The 14,676-nt window shown below is 46.5% G+C and overlaps 1 protein-coding gene and 1 long non-coding RNA gene across 3 annotated transcripts in view; one reads left to right on the top strand and one right to left on the bottom strand.

Annotated features, from left to right (window-relative positions):
* LOC110090172 (uncharacterized) overlaps positions 1-14,676 on the bottom strand; it is a 51,706-nt gene that overhangs the window by 29,664 nt on the left and 7,366 nt on the right. Inside the window, exons 1-2 of one of the 2 annotated variants that reach the window (XM_072989106.2) lie at positions 11,844-11,946; positions 11,554-11,707 (exon numbers count right to left, since the gene is read on the bottom strand). The gene's annotated coding sequence lies outside the window, so the exon portion shown is untranslated. Of the gene's footprint in view, positions 1-11,553; positions 11,708-11,843; positions 11,947-14,676 lie in introns of those variants that run through there. The other variant, XM_078388691.1, reaches the window with a different exon arrangement.
* LOC144587579 (uncharacterized) overlaps positions 1-14,676 on the top strand; it is a 127,030-nt gene that overhangs the window by 14,762 nt on the left and 97,592 nt on the right. The window lies entirely within an intron of this gene.

Consider the following 14,676-nt stretch of genomic DNA (forward strand, 5'->3'; position numbering starts at 1 on the left):
CTGGCATCCCTTTGGGGTTTGGGAACATGTTACACGGAGGCTCTAAGTAGGATGATAGAAGGCAAACCATTCTCCAAGCATGTAGGACTGAGACGGACCAAAACGGAATTTGTAGAGGCACAAACCCCCTTCCTCCAGGAGCACCAAAGAGAACTTTTGGAAGCCCATGTCACAAAGAAGAAGATTCATCACACCTGGGGCTTCCCAGTCCTTATCCAGAAATCCCTGAAGGTGTTCATGCAAGAGACTCCCCAGCTGTCCCTTCCCAAGAAGAACGGGATCCATGTCCATATCCTTCAACAGGATCCCTTGTTCCTTCCTCGGGAGATCTCCAGCCGCTTGGAATTCCACCTTCAGAGGATGCAGGTGCAGCGAAAGTGGAGGTTGCCTGAGAGAGTTCTGAAATCCACCAGATTGTTCCTTTGTCCTCCGTTTCGGACACGGTCCTCTGACGTGACCCGGACTAGGTATGGCCATTGGGCAGCTTCTGAACCTCTGCCTGGGTACCCAGAACGAAGGAGTGACCTTCTCTCCTTTCTGGGACCCAAGATTGCATCCAAGCTACAGCTCCACTTGGCCAAGAAGTCCACAGAGGTGCAGCTGGAAGCCATTCCAGGTGTTGTCAGGCATTCTTGGACACAAATGCCTCTCTTTTCAAAACAGCGTCTTCCCAAGGTGATCCGACCTGGCTTTATGCAGCAACAGAGCCGCTCGGCCTCCTTCCCTTTCCTTCATTCAGGGGAGGCTGGACAGATTGACATGGCCGTTCGGCGTGCCCGCCTGGCATCCCTTTGGGGTTTGGGAACATGTTACACGGAGGCTCTAAGTAGGATGATAGAAGGCAAACCATTATCTGAGCATGTAGGACTGAGACGGACCAAAACGGAATTTGTAGAGGCACAAACCCCCTTCCTCCAAGAGCACCAAAGAGAACTTTTAGAAGCCCATGTCACAAAGAAGAAGATTCATCACACCTGGGGCTTCCCAGTCCTTATCCAGAAATCCCTGAAGGTGTTCATGCAAGAGACTCCCCAGCTGTCCCTTCCCAAGAAGAACGGAATCCATGTCCATATCCTTCAACAGGATCCCTTGTTCCTTCCTGAGGAGATCTCCAGCCGCTTGGAATTTCATATTCAGAAGAGGAAACTCCAACGGCAGTGGGGCTTACCCAGGCAGGTCCTTGCCTCTTTGAAGGCCTTCTTTCCAATGAGTTTCCTGAAGAAGTCTCCACTTTCCTTCACTGAAGAACTGAGAGATGAGAGTCTTGAAAGAGGAAAGGAGGAAACAGGCCAGAGATGGAGAATGGTCGAGGATGCCTTCTCGTCAGAGCAGAAGAGGGCTATGCAGAAGCACTTTGACAGGAAACACTTTGAAGTGCACCAGGAGATGAAGCCCAAGCCCGTCAGGCAGTCTCAGGAAAAGGCCAGGGGCTTGGGGAAGGACCTCGGGCAGAAATGGCTCCCAGAGAGAGCAGAGGCCTCAGCTTTTCTGCCATTCAGTACTCCAAATGACCTGGAACCGAATGTACCATATAAACAATGGACTTCTGCATGGGGTCAGACCAGCAAGTCCTTAGAGCCGCTGTTTGAGATCGCCTCTGAAACCAACACCCTGATCCCAGCCAGAAGGTGGAGTCTCTCTGTCCAGGAGGTGGAGACTCCTTATCTCCAGAGTGAGCAAAGGGAGGTCTTAGAACATCATTTAAAGAAGAAGAGACTTCAGCATGAGTGGGGACTGCCCGGTGCTGTGCAGAGATCTGTTCAAGCTTTGGCACCATCTCTATTAGTGCCTACCTGTCCTTCACAAGGGAGAGGGCAGGAAGTGAGAATCCAGACCAATCAGCCCTCTTTCCTCTCCACTGTTTTTAGAGAGGCCCTGGAAGACAGCGTAAAGAAAATGATTACGCATCGACAGTGGGGCCTTCCCAAGAGAATTTGTGACTCTCTACGCAAGTTCTCCCCTGCTGTTGGTGAGGCCCTGGAGGCAGAGAAAGAAAGCCATGAAAATCTCCTAGTAGAAGAGGTTTTTTACCTCTCTAGGGAAAACCAGCAAGCCACCGAGGGAGTGAAGGAGTCCCCAAAGGAAGTGAGTGTTTCTGGGTTTCAGAGCCCACAAAGCAGTAGGGCTGGAAGCATCTCTTGTGAGAGGCCAGAAACTCTTAAGCAAGAGACTCCTTATCTCCAGAGTGAGCAAAGGCAGATCTTGGAACATCTGTTAAAGAAGAAGAGACTTCAGCATGAGTGGGGACTGCCCGGTGCTGTGCAGAGATCTGTGCAAGCTTTGGCACCATCCCTATTAGTGCCTACCTGTCCTTCACAAGGGAGAGGGCAGGAAGTGAGAATCCAGACCAATCAGCCCTCTTTTCTCCCCACCCATTTTAGGGAGACCCTGGAAGACAGCTTAAAGAAGATGATTATGCATCGAAAGTGGGGCCTTCCCAAGAGAATTTGTGACTCTCTACGCAAGTTCTCCCCTGCTGTTGGTGAGGCCCTGGAGGCAGTGAAGGAAAGCCGTGAAAATCTCCTTGTAGAAGAGGTTTTTTATCTCTCTGGGGAAAACCAGCAAGCCACAGAGTGCATGAAGGAGTCCCCAAAGGAAGTGAGCGTTTCTGGGTTACAGAGCCCACGAACCAGTAGAGCTGGAAGCATCTCTCGTGAAAGGCCAGAAACCCTTAAGAAAGTGAGCTCTAGCACAGGGCATTCAGAGATGGAAGGAACAGCCATAACTGGCAAGACTCCAACAACAACAACAAAAGAAGAGGAGGAGGAGGGAGTAGCAAGTACGGCTGGACTACAGTCCACAGAAAATGTGGCTTGTGAAATGCCACAGGCCACAGAGGAGGTGGCCTTTGAGATCAATGCTAGCAAGATGTCACTGTCTGTGGAGGATACAAATCCACCTAGTGAGAGCCTACAAATGGCCACTGAAAACAATCTTGTCAGCAAGAGAATTGAGAAAGAGGAACAGACTGCTGAGGGACAGTCCTTTCTGGCTACAGAGGGAGGGAATGTTGCTGATAGCCCACAGGCTTGGGAGGAAGGGAACATTCCTAGGCCACAGAGTAAACAGACCATGCAGGATGAGCGCTCCTCAAGACCACATGCGCCACACCCCACAAAGGAAGAGAACACACCTGGGCAACAGAGCTTGTGGGCTTCAGAGGGTGAGAACACCTGGATCCCAGAGGCCACAGGAGAAAGAAACTTCCAGGATGAGAGCGCAGAGGACCTTCCCTCTGGTCTACAGGAGAAGCCGCCCACCTACCAGAATGAACTGAAGCTTTGGGTGGGCCATGGGGGAAGAATTGGCCCTTGGGTTTCCTCCGAAAAGCCCCCTTTCTCCACATCTCTTCATCATCCTCCCTCCATGGAGATCCCAGGAGGAGGAGGAGGCAGCTGGGAAAGGAGCACAGCAAGGATCCATCTTCATCAAGGAAGAGCACCGCCTGAGAATCCGGTACACAGGTCTGCTGCACACTCCTGTTTGCAGATGCTGGCACTGGAGGAGGGTTTGGAGGCCCTTCCTGAGCCTTCAGATGAGGAGAACATGCAACAATGTCCTTTACTCCCCAGGGAGTACAGCTGGAATGCCCACAGCCCCAGAGGCAGCCAAATGACTGAGTCCTTGGAGCACAGTTCTGCAGGGAGGGGCCGACAGCCAACAGCAAACTCCTCCTTTGAAAAACTCCTTCGGGATAATGCAAAGATTTCCCAGCAACTGGAAAGCAGCCTCCAGGGAATGTTTCCAGGGACCCCTGGTTTGGTAACATTTCCCAGATGTTTCCGGCAACCCTATAGTCCACATCCAGTGGTGCCAAGGGAGCCTTTTTCTGCAGACGACTCCCATGTGATCTCCTCTCCCTGTTGGTGCCACACTGCTCCATATCAGCGAGACTTAGCATTCCCATGGGAAGGAGATGAGAGCCAGGAGGATTCTCCTGTGTCCTCTGAAGAGAGCACAAGAGATGCCCTTCTTCCCAGATTAGAAATTACCCTGGAGAATCTCTTCAGGCCTTGGGAGAAGACCTGGAGTCCAGAGGCCACAGGAGAAAGAAGCCTCCAGGATGAGAGCGCAGAGGACCCTCCATTTTGTCTGCAGGAGGAGCCACCCACCTACCAGAATGAACTGAAGCTTTGGGTGGGGCACGGGGGAAGAATTGGTCCATATAGATCCCAGGGAGAAGCTGTCTCCTCTAAGACCAGCCAGGATCCTGACAACACTGTGGCCCTCATTGGTTCAGTTGTGGAAAGGAAATTGTCCTTGAAGTATGGCATGCACCTCTGGCTGCAAAGCCAAAGCAGAGTAGCCAGGTGTGAGGAGAGCAGAGAAGGTGCCTCCACTGTTGCCTCTCTCACCCAGAAGACCTCTGAAGGGAACCACAGCAGAAAACATGGGAACACAAGGCCAGATGACAAATTCTCCAGAGATGGAGGCCAGAGCAAGGCCTCGGGCATGAAGTCAAGGACTGGAGGGGTGAGACGACAGGAAGCCCACTGCCTGGACAGGCCAGCTGAGAGGAGACCTGGCAGCCGGAAAGAGACACCCAAGAGCAGGAAATATAAAGCCAGCACCAGCCGAGGGGAAATTGCGAAGAAAGAGGAGAAATTATCAAGCAGCCAAAAAGAGAGCTTGACCTTTGAGATGTCAGCATTCAGCTGTGCGCAGTGGAGCCCCACTGGCTCCCGAGAGAAACCCCAAACAAGAGTGCAGGGCTCCATGAGGAGAGGAGAGGAATCCACGGCCCGAGTGAGATTCACAGATCAACGTTCTCATCTGGTCAAGGAAAGAAATGCTCAGCAGGAAAACGATCACACGCTCACCAATCAGCAAGCACAAACCACTGTTAGAGCCTCCCAAAAAAGAAGGTCTTTCTTTAAAAGTGACCTTTTAAAACTCATCCATCGAGAGGACCGCTAAACCATGGTGGGGAATGGACACAGAGGGCAAGAAATGCACCAAGCCACCTGAGGCCAGGACCTTCCCAGAGGCCACCATCTTGGTCCTGCCTCCGCAACCCATCATGTGCCACTCCCATCAGAGGACCAGTTCCACAGCCTGAAACTAATGCATGGCAACCTCTGGGTGTCTACGTTCTTTTATTTCCTGGATTCTCCATAGATGTTTAGAGTAATTCATTGTTCTCAGACTCTCTTGTCATCCCTTTCCAGCATGTACTTGAAATGTGAATTATTTCAATGAGCCACCACCCCACCAAATTATATGCCTGTGTTCCCTTTATTTTCCATTGGTTATTGTGACAAATAAAACACTTTTATGTGCTATGAAGTCATTTCAGACTTAGGGTGACCATAATAGGATATTTGAGATAATGTTCCAACTTTTGTCCTTCTTTTGCACTTACTTCTTTCCCCTTCCACATACGTCTTTTCAAGTTGTTGCTTTTTTGTGTGATATTAACACAGTGTGATTTGTTATATTAATACAGTGTGATCTGCTTGTGTTGAATTGTTGATGTCCCTGCCACCAATTTTTACTCCTCCTTCGTTTGAATGTACCCTAGTTTTTTGTATAGTTTGTTTTCTGTATACAGTAAATTGATTAGACAATGAAAATAAAATATACTCTTGCCACTTGGAAATCGTTCTGTTTCTGCGTAGTCTGACCTAACATTAGTCACTTGTCTACAGTATATATTATGCATCGGGTTGATGAAATTTTGTGGACTACCCACAATCTCTAACTTTCCATGGTCCATAGAGTCAAAGGAGTTGCTGGAATCTATAAAACATAAACTGATCTTCTACTGAAATTCCTTGGTGTGCTGCCGTAGCCAGCATATATTTAGCAAATGATTTCTAATGCCGTAATACTTTTCAGAATCTAGCTTGAACATCAGGCATTTCTCACTCCATATAGGGTACAACATCTTGAGCATCACTTTGTTTGCATGAGAAATGAGTGTCGTGGTCCTTTAGTAGCAACACTCCTTGGCAATCTCCTTTCTTGGGGATTGGAATGTATATTAAACATTGCCAGTCTGTGGATCTTTTTCCCCATATTTGCTGGCATATTCTTTAAAGATTTTTGTAGTTTGGAATAGCGCTATTGATATCCATCCTAATCATGGTAATTTATTTCTTCCAGTTGCTCCATCTAGCTAAATAGTTTTAAAAACTGAAAAAACCCTCCAATCTCTGTTGTCTAGAACCTTTCCCTGGAAAGGTCAGACTTTCAGACTTATTCCCATTGCTATCCTTTGGCTAATGTTTTCTATGACATTGCAGGGGATCTGCTAGATGGGGAGAAATTCCCTTGGCTTTTTATCCTTTATGTTGTCATATTAGTCGTGGTTCTGGCAATTTTCTTTTCTGTTCATAAGTTGTGCTGGTTCTACTTGATTTGCTTTTGCATCCTCTGTATTTTTATATAAATTCCCGGGGGGGGGGAGAGGCAGAAATAGGATGAAAGAGCACAACCCTGAGGACACAAAAGTGTTACCAGATACCCAGAAACTCAATGTAAAATGATTGTTTTATTAATTGCATTTATTGCCGCTTCTCTATTTTACAAAAAAATTTTAAAGCCTCTCAGCATCCATTAACTTGATACGTGGGCTTTGGCAAGGCCATGCCTTCTCTTGGACTCCACTTTTTACTTTTCTTGTGGGATCTGGAGACTACATAGTAGGCATCCTTCAGTCTCGAAAGACTATGGTAGCGTGCTCTGTATGGAGGACTTGGAACAGCGTCTAGTGTGGCTGAGGAGGCCAATTCGAGAGTTACAATCTCTTCCACACTGAAGACAAATCCAATCTGTCCCCTGTCCAGCTCCCTGGTTTTGCTTCCTTTGTGACTTCCTCTTTGGCTCGGCCTGCTGGACAAGGGTCTCTTCAAATTGGGAGAGGCCATGATGTACCGCCTGCCTCCAGGCTGAACGATCAGATGTCAGAGTTTCCCATCTGTTGAGGTCTATTCCTAAGGCCTTTAGATCCCGCTTGCAGATATCCTTGTATCGCAGCTGTGGTCTCCCTCTGGGGCGATTTCCCTGCACTAATTCTCCATATAGGAGATCCTTTGGAATCCGACCATCAGCCATTCTCACAACGTGCCCAAGCCAACGTAGACGTTGCTGTTTCAGTAATGTATGCATGCTGAAAATTCCAGCTCGTTCCAACTCTATTTGGAACTCTGTCCTGCCAGGTGATACCAAAAATCCGTCGGAGGCAACGCATATGGAAGGTGTTCAGCTTCCTCTCCTGTCATGCACAAAGTGTCCAGGACTCACTGCAGTACAGGAGTGTGCTCAGGACACAGGCTCTATAGACCTGGATCTTGGTATGTGTTGTCAGTTTCTTATTGAGCCATACTCTCTTTGTGAGTCTAGAGAACATGGTAGCTGCTTTCCCAATGCGTTTATCCAGCTTGACATCTAGAGAGAGGGTGTCAGAGATGGTTGAGCCAAGGTACACAAAGTCGTGAACAACCTCCAGTTCTTGTGTGGAGATGGTAATGGAGGTGAGTCCACACCCTGGCCCATGACTTGTGTTTTCTTCAGGCTGATTGTTAGTCCAAAGTCTTGGCAGGCCTTGCTGAAACGATTCATGAGTTGTTGGAGATCTTCAGCAGAGTGGGCAACAATGGCTGCATCATTGGCGAAGAGGAAGTCCTGCATGCATTTCAGTTGGACTTTGGTCTTCGCTCTCAATCTAGAGAGATTAAAGAGCTTTCCATCTGATCTAGTCCAGAGATAGACACCTTCTGTTGCAGTTCCAAAGGCATGCTTCAGCATGACAGCAAAAAAGATCCCAAAAAGTGTTGGTACGAGGACGCAGCCCTGTTTCACTCCGCTTCGGATGTCAAAGGGATCTGATGTTGAGCCGTCAAAAACTACAGTGCCTTTCATTCCATCGTGGAAGGACCTGATGACGTTAAGGAGACAAGGTGGACATCCAATCTGGGGAAGTATTTTGAAAAGGCCATCCCTGCTAACCAAGTCAAATGCTTTTGTAAGGTCTATGAAGGCCACTAAGAGTGGCTGTTGTTGTTCCCTGCATTTCTCCTGCAACTGTCGGAGGGAGAATACCATGCCAGTGGTGGATCTATTCGCTCGAAATCCACACTGTGATTCTGGATAGACTCTGTCTGCAAGCATCTGGAGCCTCTTCAGCACAACACGGGCAAGCAGCTTCCCTACAACGCTAAGAGAGATACCACGGTAGTTACTGCAGTCACCCCTGTCACCTTTGTTCTTGTACAATGTGACAATGTTTGCATCCTTCATGTCCTGTGGTACTCCACCTTCCCTCCAGCAGAGACAAAAAATTTCATACAGTTCGGTGATGATGATCTCCTTACCGCATTTCAGCACTTCAACAGGGATGTTGTCCCTTCCAGGTGCCTTTCCGGAGGTGAGGGAATCCAAGGCCGCATTTATTTCTGCTAGGGTTGGTTCGCTGTCCAGCTCCTCCAAGACAGGCAGGCACTCAATGTTATTTAATGCTTCTTCGGTTACTACATTCTTTCTGGAATATAGCTCGGAGTAGTGCTGCACCCAGCGTTCCATCTGCTGTGCTCGGTCCTGGATGATCACACCTGTAGCAGACTTCAAGGGAGCAGATTTCTTCTGTAATGGACCTAAGGCCTGCTTGATACCATCATACATTCCCTTGATGTTACCTGTGTCTGCTGCTATCTGTATCTGAGAGCAGAGCTGAAGCCAATAGTCATTGGAGCATCTCCTGGCAGCCTGTTGGACTTGGCTACGAGCGGCTCGAAGAGCTTGCAGGTTGTACTCGCTAGGACAGGTTTTGTATGCTGCTAGAGCTCTTCTCTTATCCTCAATGGCTGGCATTAACTCCTCCGAATGGGCTTCGAACCAGTCAGCCATCTTTCTGGTCTTCTTGCCAAAGGTGGACAAGGCGGTGTTGTAGACAGTGTTCTTGAAGTGCTCCCATCATTCAGGTGCATTTACATTAGCTGGACCTGGAAGGGTTTCCTCGAGTGCTTGGGCAAATTCCTTCACTTTTCTTTGATCGCGAGTCTTGTTGATGTCAATACGTGGTCTTCCTTCCTTTTTCATGTGATACAATTTCTTTGTTCGCAGTTTTACTCCACTACACACCAGGGAGTGATCAGTATCGCAATCAGCACTCTGGTAATTGCGTGTGATCGTAACACTAGGAAGGCTAGAACGTCTAGTGAGGATCAAATCGAGCTGATGCCAATGCTTGGATCTTGGATGTCTCCAGGAAACTCTGTGTTGCAGCTTCGTATTAAAGAATGTGTTGCTGACACAGAGACCATAATAACAGCAAAACTCCAGTAAGCGTTGGCCATTTTCGTTCATCTTTCCAATGCCAAAACGGCCTAGACAAGTGGGCCAAGAATTGTGATCAGCACCAACTCTAGCATTAAAGTCTCCAAGAATGAACAGTGACTCTCTTTCAGGGACTTTTTTGATAGTAGCTGCCAGATCGTCGTAGAATTTGTCTTTCACTTCTGTAGTGGATGACAGTGTTGGTGCATATGCACTAATGAGGGTTACTGGTCCTGCTGATGAATGGAGCTGCAGAAACAGGATTCTTTCACTCCCCACAGTGGGTGGAACAATGCATCTCAGAAGGGTGTTTCTCACTGCAAAGCCAACACCATACTCCCTGGTCTCATTCGATGGTTTTCCCTGCCATAAGAATGAGAAGTTTTTTTCCTTGACAGATCCCGAGTCTGGCAGTCTTGTCTCTTGCAGGGCAACAATGTCCATCTGCAGTCTACTCAGTTCCATGTCAATGACAGCTGTCTTGCGCACATCATCTATTTCTTGCAGATCGTTAGGAAAGCCGTAGTCAGGAAAGCCAGAGGTCATTGTCTGTACATTCCAGGTGCCCAGCTTTAGGGCAGAAGTTTTCTTATGATTGTTGCATGGTGCACGGTTGTCGATCTGCTTGTCGGGTTTCACCCTAAACCCCACGCACCCCGTGAGGTTAACAGACCGTGGCGAGGTAGCACCTTACTGGCTGGGGGCTGCCCAGCTTAAGGCGGGCGGTATCTACCTAGTGAGGTGCAATGACCTCTCCCACCGTCAGAAGTAGCCCCTGGCGTCCTGCTCTACGCCAATTGAGCAGAGACTTATAACCGGTAACTGCTACTTCCTGTGTTGTTTCGACGCTGTATGCGAAGCTGGAGTGTCCTCTCCAGAGCACGAAGCCTGGGTAAAATAATATGGAGGATAGGCTGTTACCCAAGCAGCAAATCCCCCCTCTCCACGTCGCTGAAATGGTCCAGTGGAAAGGCAGGGGCCAATACAACTGGTTCCAGCAACGTCGCAGGAGTTGGCAGAATGAAAGAAAATGCCTCCGGGACTCTGGCTCCGGATTTTGCCTCGAGGTTATCTCCTGAAGCCCTTTCCATAAGTGGATATAGCCACAAGGCAGTGGAGGTTTAAATTTGGAGTTTTCCTTCTCCTAGATGGGCTGCCTTCCAGGGCTGACGAGCCCCACACTACCCGGCCTGCTCTCTTTTACCAAATTAAGTAAGAGATAGGATTAGGGAATTTCATGTGACACACTCTCCTCCTCATTCTCTTTTTAAAGCTGAAATTCTGCCCTCCTTCAGGCCATCCATATTCAGCATATTGGGGTTGGAACGGCGCGCGGTCCAGTAAAATCAGGATTTGGAGACTATACTTCTGTTAATGCAGCCCAATACACTTGCCTTTTTTTGTAGCTAAATCACTCTGTTGGCCTGTATTCAGGTTGTGATCTACGATGATTCCAAGATCCTTCTTGCCTGTAGTACTGCTCAGCCAGGTATCTTCCATCTTGTAACTGTGTGTTTGTTTGTTTTTCCTTGGTGCATTATGTTCTCTTATCCCTGTTAAATTTCATTCTGTTGTTGTGTTACTCATGACAAAGATCCGCCAATATCCTGTTCCACATTAGTTTCAGTAACTCACTGCAGCACTTGCTATATTGTATGCTACCAGGGCTGGGGGGGGGGAGCCTATTTGAAAATGAGCTAAAATTCGGGGGGGGGGCTGGGAATGTCTTTAAAATGCCTCCCAAAACCCCCCAGAGAGGTGATGAGGGGAAAAAACAAATATAAACAGTGCTCATTAAATTAAAAGTCAACACTATTACTTGCCATTACACCGCTTTGCAAACTGAATGTCCTTATGCCTTCATAACCCCAAAAAGGAGATCAACACAGAAACCCAATGCACTAAACAACAAAATACTTAACAAATATTTTTAGGAATCTCCCAAGCTGTTCTGACACTAGGCAAGCACCATTGTCAGCACTCTCTCTGCATGTGTGAATGGTGACTGTCCGTAGCAATTAGCCTGCTCATTTCCTCCCCTTCCTTGTTCCTGACTGAGTCAACTCCAGAGCATATGCCAAGGGCTCAGAGTTTTCTGCCTCCCCAGAATGAGAACAGATTAATAGCGTCTTTTTGACGTTATTAAGCAATTCAGTGTATAGGGTTTGTGACTATGCCCCTCCAGATGTAAACCAACAACATCTGGAGTTGCCCACTACCTCATTTAAGGTATACTGAAAAACATTCTGAAAAGCTGGACCCTAATAACAAACCTACCTCTTTTTCTAATCCTCCTCTTTCCTTTTTTGTTTCAGATCAACATTTTTCCAAGACGACAAGAGCCTTTATAGTCAAGGGAAAGAGAGAAGGGTGGATCTTCTCCTGTATTTTGAGGTGTTGGAGGAAGATTAAATTTAAGATGTAGCTTGTTCTGCAAAAGTAAAAACATTGCATTATTTATTTTTATTTATTTATTTATTTATTTATTGTATTTATACCCCGCCTATGTTTAGCCAAAATCATAGAATGCAGTCGTGTTTCCCATTTATCCTGGGATAAAATGTTACCTCCAGAGAACATGTTTTCTGTTTTAAAAGTACAGCCAGCGCTTCCTTGTTGGTAAAGTGTCTTCCAATGGTTTCTGTTTCCCTTTCTAATCAAGTTAAACTAACTACTGTACAGAAGTTCCAGCTAATCTTTTTTGTGAAGTGTGAGAGCCCCCTTCTGGTGCTAACATTGCCATTCATCCTCATTATTTAAATAACACAAACAATACTTCAGCATCATCTTAGAACTACAGAGCTGGAAGGAACACTACGGATAACAACAATAAGAGTGGTTTATTGATATTTTAAGTGCCAATAAATGAGAAACAGGTGGACTCTGGGGAACGTGTAACTGTTTTTGTCTGTGAGTCTCTGTACTTCTATTGAGCAGCAAAAAGGGAATTTTACCAGAAATTTAAACTCTGCAACAGTCTTACAGTGTTCGCTCTTGGTTGATGTGGAGTTTTCTATACTGCACTGGATTCCTTTAGAACTGGCACAGCAAGAGTTGAAAAATGAGCTAGGTAGGTAGGGGGTGATTTTGACACCAAGTGGCAGAGGATAATACCTCTGAAGAGTGGAGAATTTAGAACAGAGGTGGCATTTTAACAATTCAGTATCCTGGATTGGCCTTGAAAGACTTAGAAGGGGGATATGAGGCAAACAAATTGGCAGACTAATAGGGACTGTAGAACATAATGAAGAGGGCAGAATAGCTGGCACGTGTCTATTTTCTTTTTTTAATACAGTGATGTAGTGCTGCTACATGGCAAGCGGATAATGGCAGGAAAAGTGGATGAGTGGGTGTCCAGGGAGAATAGTGGGAGTGGCTGTAACAATTGCCTATAATGCAATGGTGCAGAAAAAGGTTACACTCCACTCACTCACCACAAATTCCTTTTTCTTTTTGCTTTTCCCCTGCTTTGTGTCTCTTGTCGGAATGTTTACAGAATCAACCTTCAAGAACACTAAATACGAAACAGAAGTCATCAATAATTGTGGGTATGAAATGCAACCATACACCACTGTTCCTTAGAGCCTGACATGAATGTTTTACTCACTGGTTCTTAACCTTTGTTACTCAGATGTTTTTGTACTGCAACTCCCAGAAGCCTTCACCATCAGCTCTGCTGGCTGAGGTTTCTGGGAGTTGCAGTTCAAAAACACCTGAGTAACAAAGGTTAAGAACCACTGTTTTAATGTATGATCTCTGTACTCTACCTGAAGAAGTGGGCAAAGTTCCACAAAAGCTTACATTTAAATATAATAAACGTTACGGTGCAGTAATTTTTTTGTCTTTTCAACTTTTTTATTTTTATTTTGTTTTTGCCTGATATAATTAGAGATGGGAGCTTCGTATTTGTATCCTGGGGGATATGAATATATACTGTAGCGTGGCAACACAGGTGCGACGGTGGTCCATTCCCAGAACCAGAGCCAGCCCGGTCCACTCACTGGGCTCTTCACATGCATCCGGGGGAGGCAACATCACACCAATTGCAGAAGTAGTCCTGTGAACACTTCCCTGCCTGTCCCTACAACAGGAGACACTCCGGGAAGGAGGGGGGAAGACGTGCTGTCAAAAGGCTGGGATTTGTGTTGGCTGGGGTTGGGGAAGAGTCAGATAAGAGGAAGGGGAGAAAGTGACCAGTTGCCCATGGACTGAGAAGATCAAGGCAGCTGGATTTTTATCTGAAGGTGATGGACTGTCCTAGATCATAAAACTAGATCTTCCCCAGGCACTGCCACCTATTTAGAAGATCTGGTTTCAGCTGAGAAATAAGGAGGGGGATGAGCAAAGTTACTCTAACAGAAGTTACTTCCAGAAGGTTCACAACAACTTGAGATTCGGCTTTGCTGCAACTTGATCCACAGCATCTTTTATGGTTGCTGTTATGTAGTGAGTGTCCAACTGGGAGCAGTTGTCGCCTCTGCTATTTGGTTTGTCAGCCAGCTGCAGGTAATTAACATATTTTCCCCGTGTATAAGACACCCCCACTTTTCTAACCCAAAATTAAGAAATCTAAGTGGGGCTTAGCAAGTGTAGGGGGAAAGGGATCAAAGTGCTGCAGGATCGTTTGATCCCTGCTTTCCCCTCCACTTGTTTTTGTTCTCTCCTCAGCTTACTTCCATGTATAAGACGACCCTCCACTTTTAGTCTAAAGATTTTAGACAAAAGTATAGTCTTATACACGGAAAAATAGGTAGTGTGAGTGAGGTGATTCCTTGATTGAGCCTTGTATAAACGTGCATGTGTGTTTTACTTGGTGTCTTTTCACCTTATCTTGTTGCTGAGAACTGCTAAATAAAGGCATGCCGATTTAGAACTTGGAGTCATGAACCCACTATTTAACATTGGTGATGAAGGATGGCATGTGACAAGGGAGATAGCCTGAATGACTGAAGTGAGTGCCCCATCCGAGAAGCCGAGAAACGACATGAAGGTAAGAATGGCTAGTTTAAGCCATTTGACCAAGCAGCCGAAGACTGAGACTCTTACATAACACGTTTTGAGTTTTACTTGACTGCTCAGAGAATTACAGACACAGAGCTGCAGAAGACTACATTTTTAGTGTACGTGGGTGACAATTTTTTTTTTAAATTTATATGCCGCCCACTCTACCCAGAGGTCTCTGGGCGGCTTACAATAATTAAAATTCAGTACAATAAAATGATTAAAATACAATTAAAATACAATTAAAATACAATTAAAATTGCCATCATCAGGACCCACAGTTGTTATTTCAATTAAAAACCTTCTGGAACAGGAAGGTTTTGACCTGGTGCCGAAATGTCATCAACGTCGGCGCCAGACGAATTTCAGTTGGGAGGGCGTTCCATAGTCTAGGGGCAG

The sequence above is a fragment of the Pogona vitticeps genome, chromosome 2 (assembly GCF_051106095.1).
Source record: "Pogona vitticeps strain Pit_001003342236 chromosome 2, PviZW2.1, whole genome shotgun sequence".
NCBI classification, from domain to species: domain Eukaryota; kingdom Metazoa; phylum Chordata; class Lepidosauria; order Squamata; family Agamidae; genus Pogona; species Pogona vitticeps.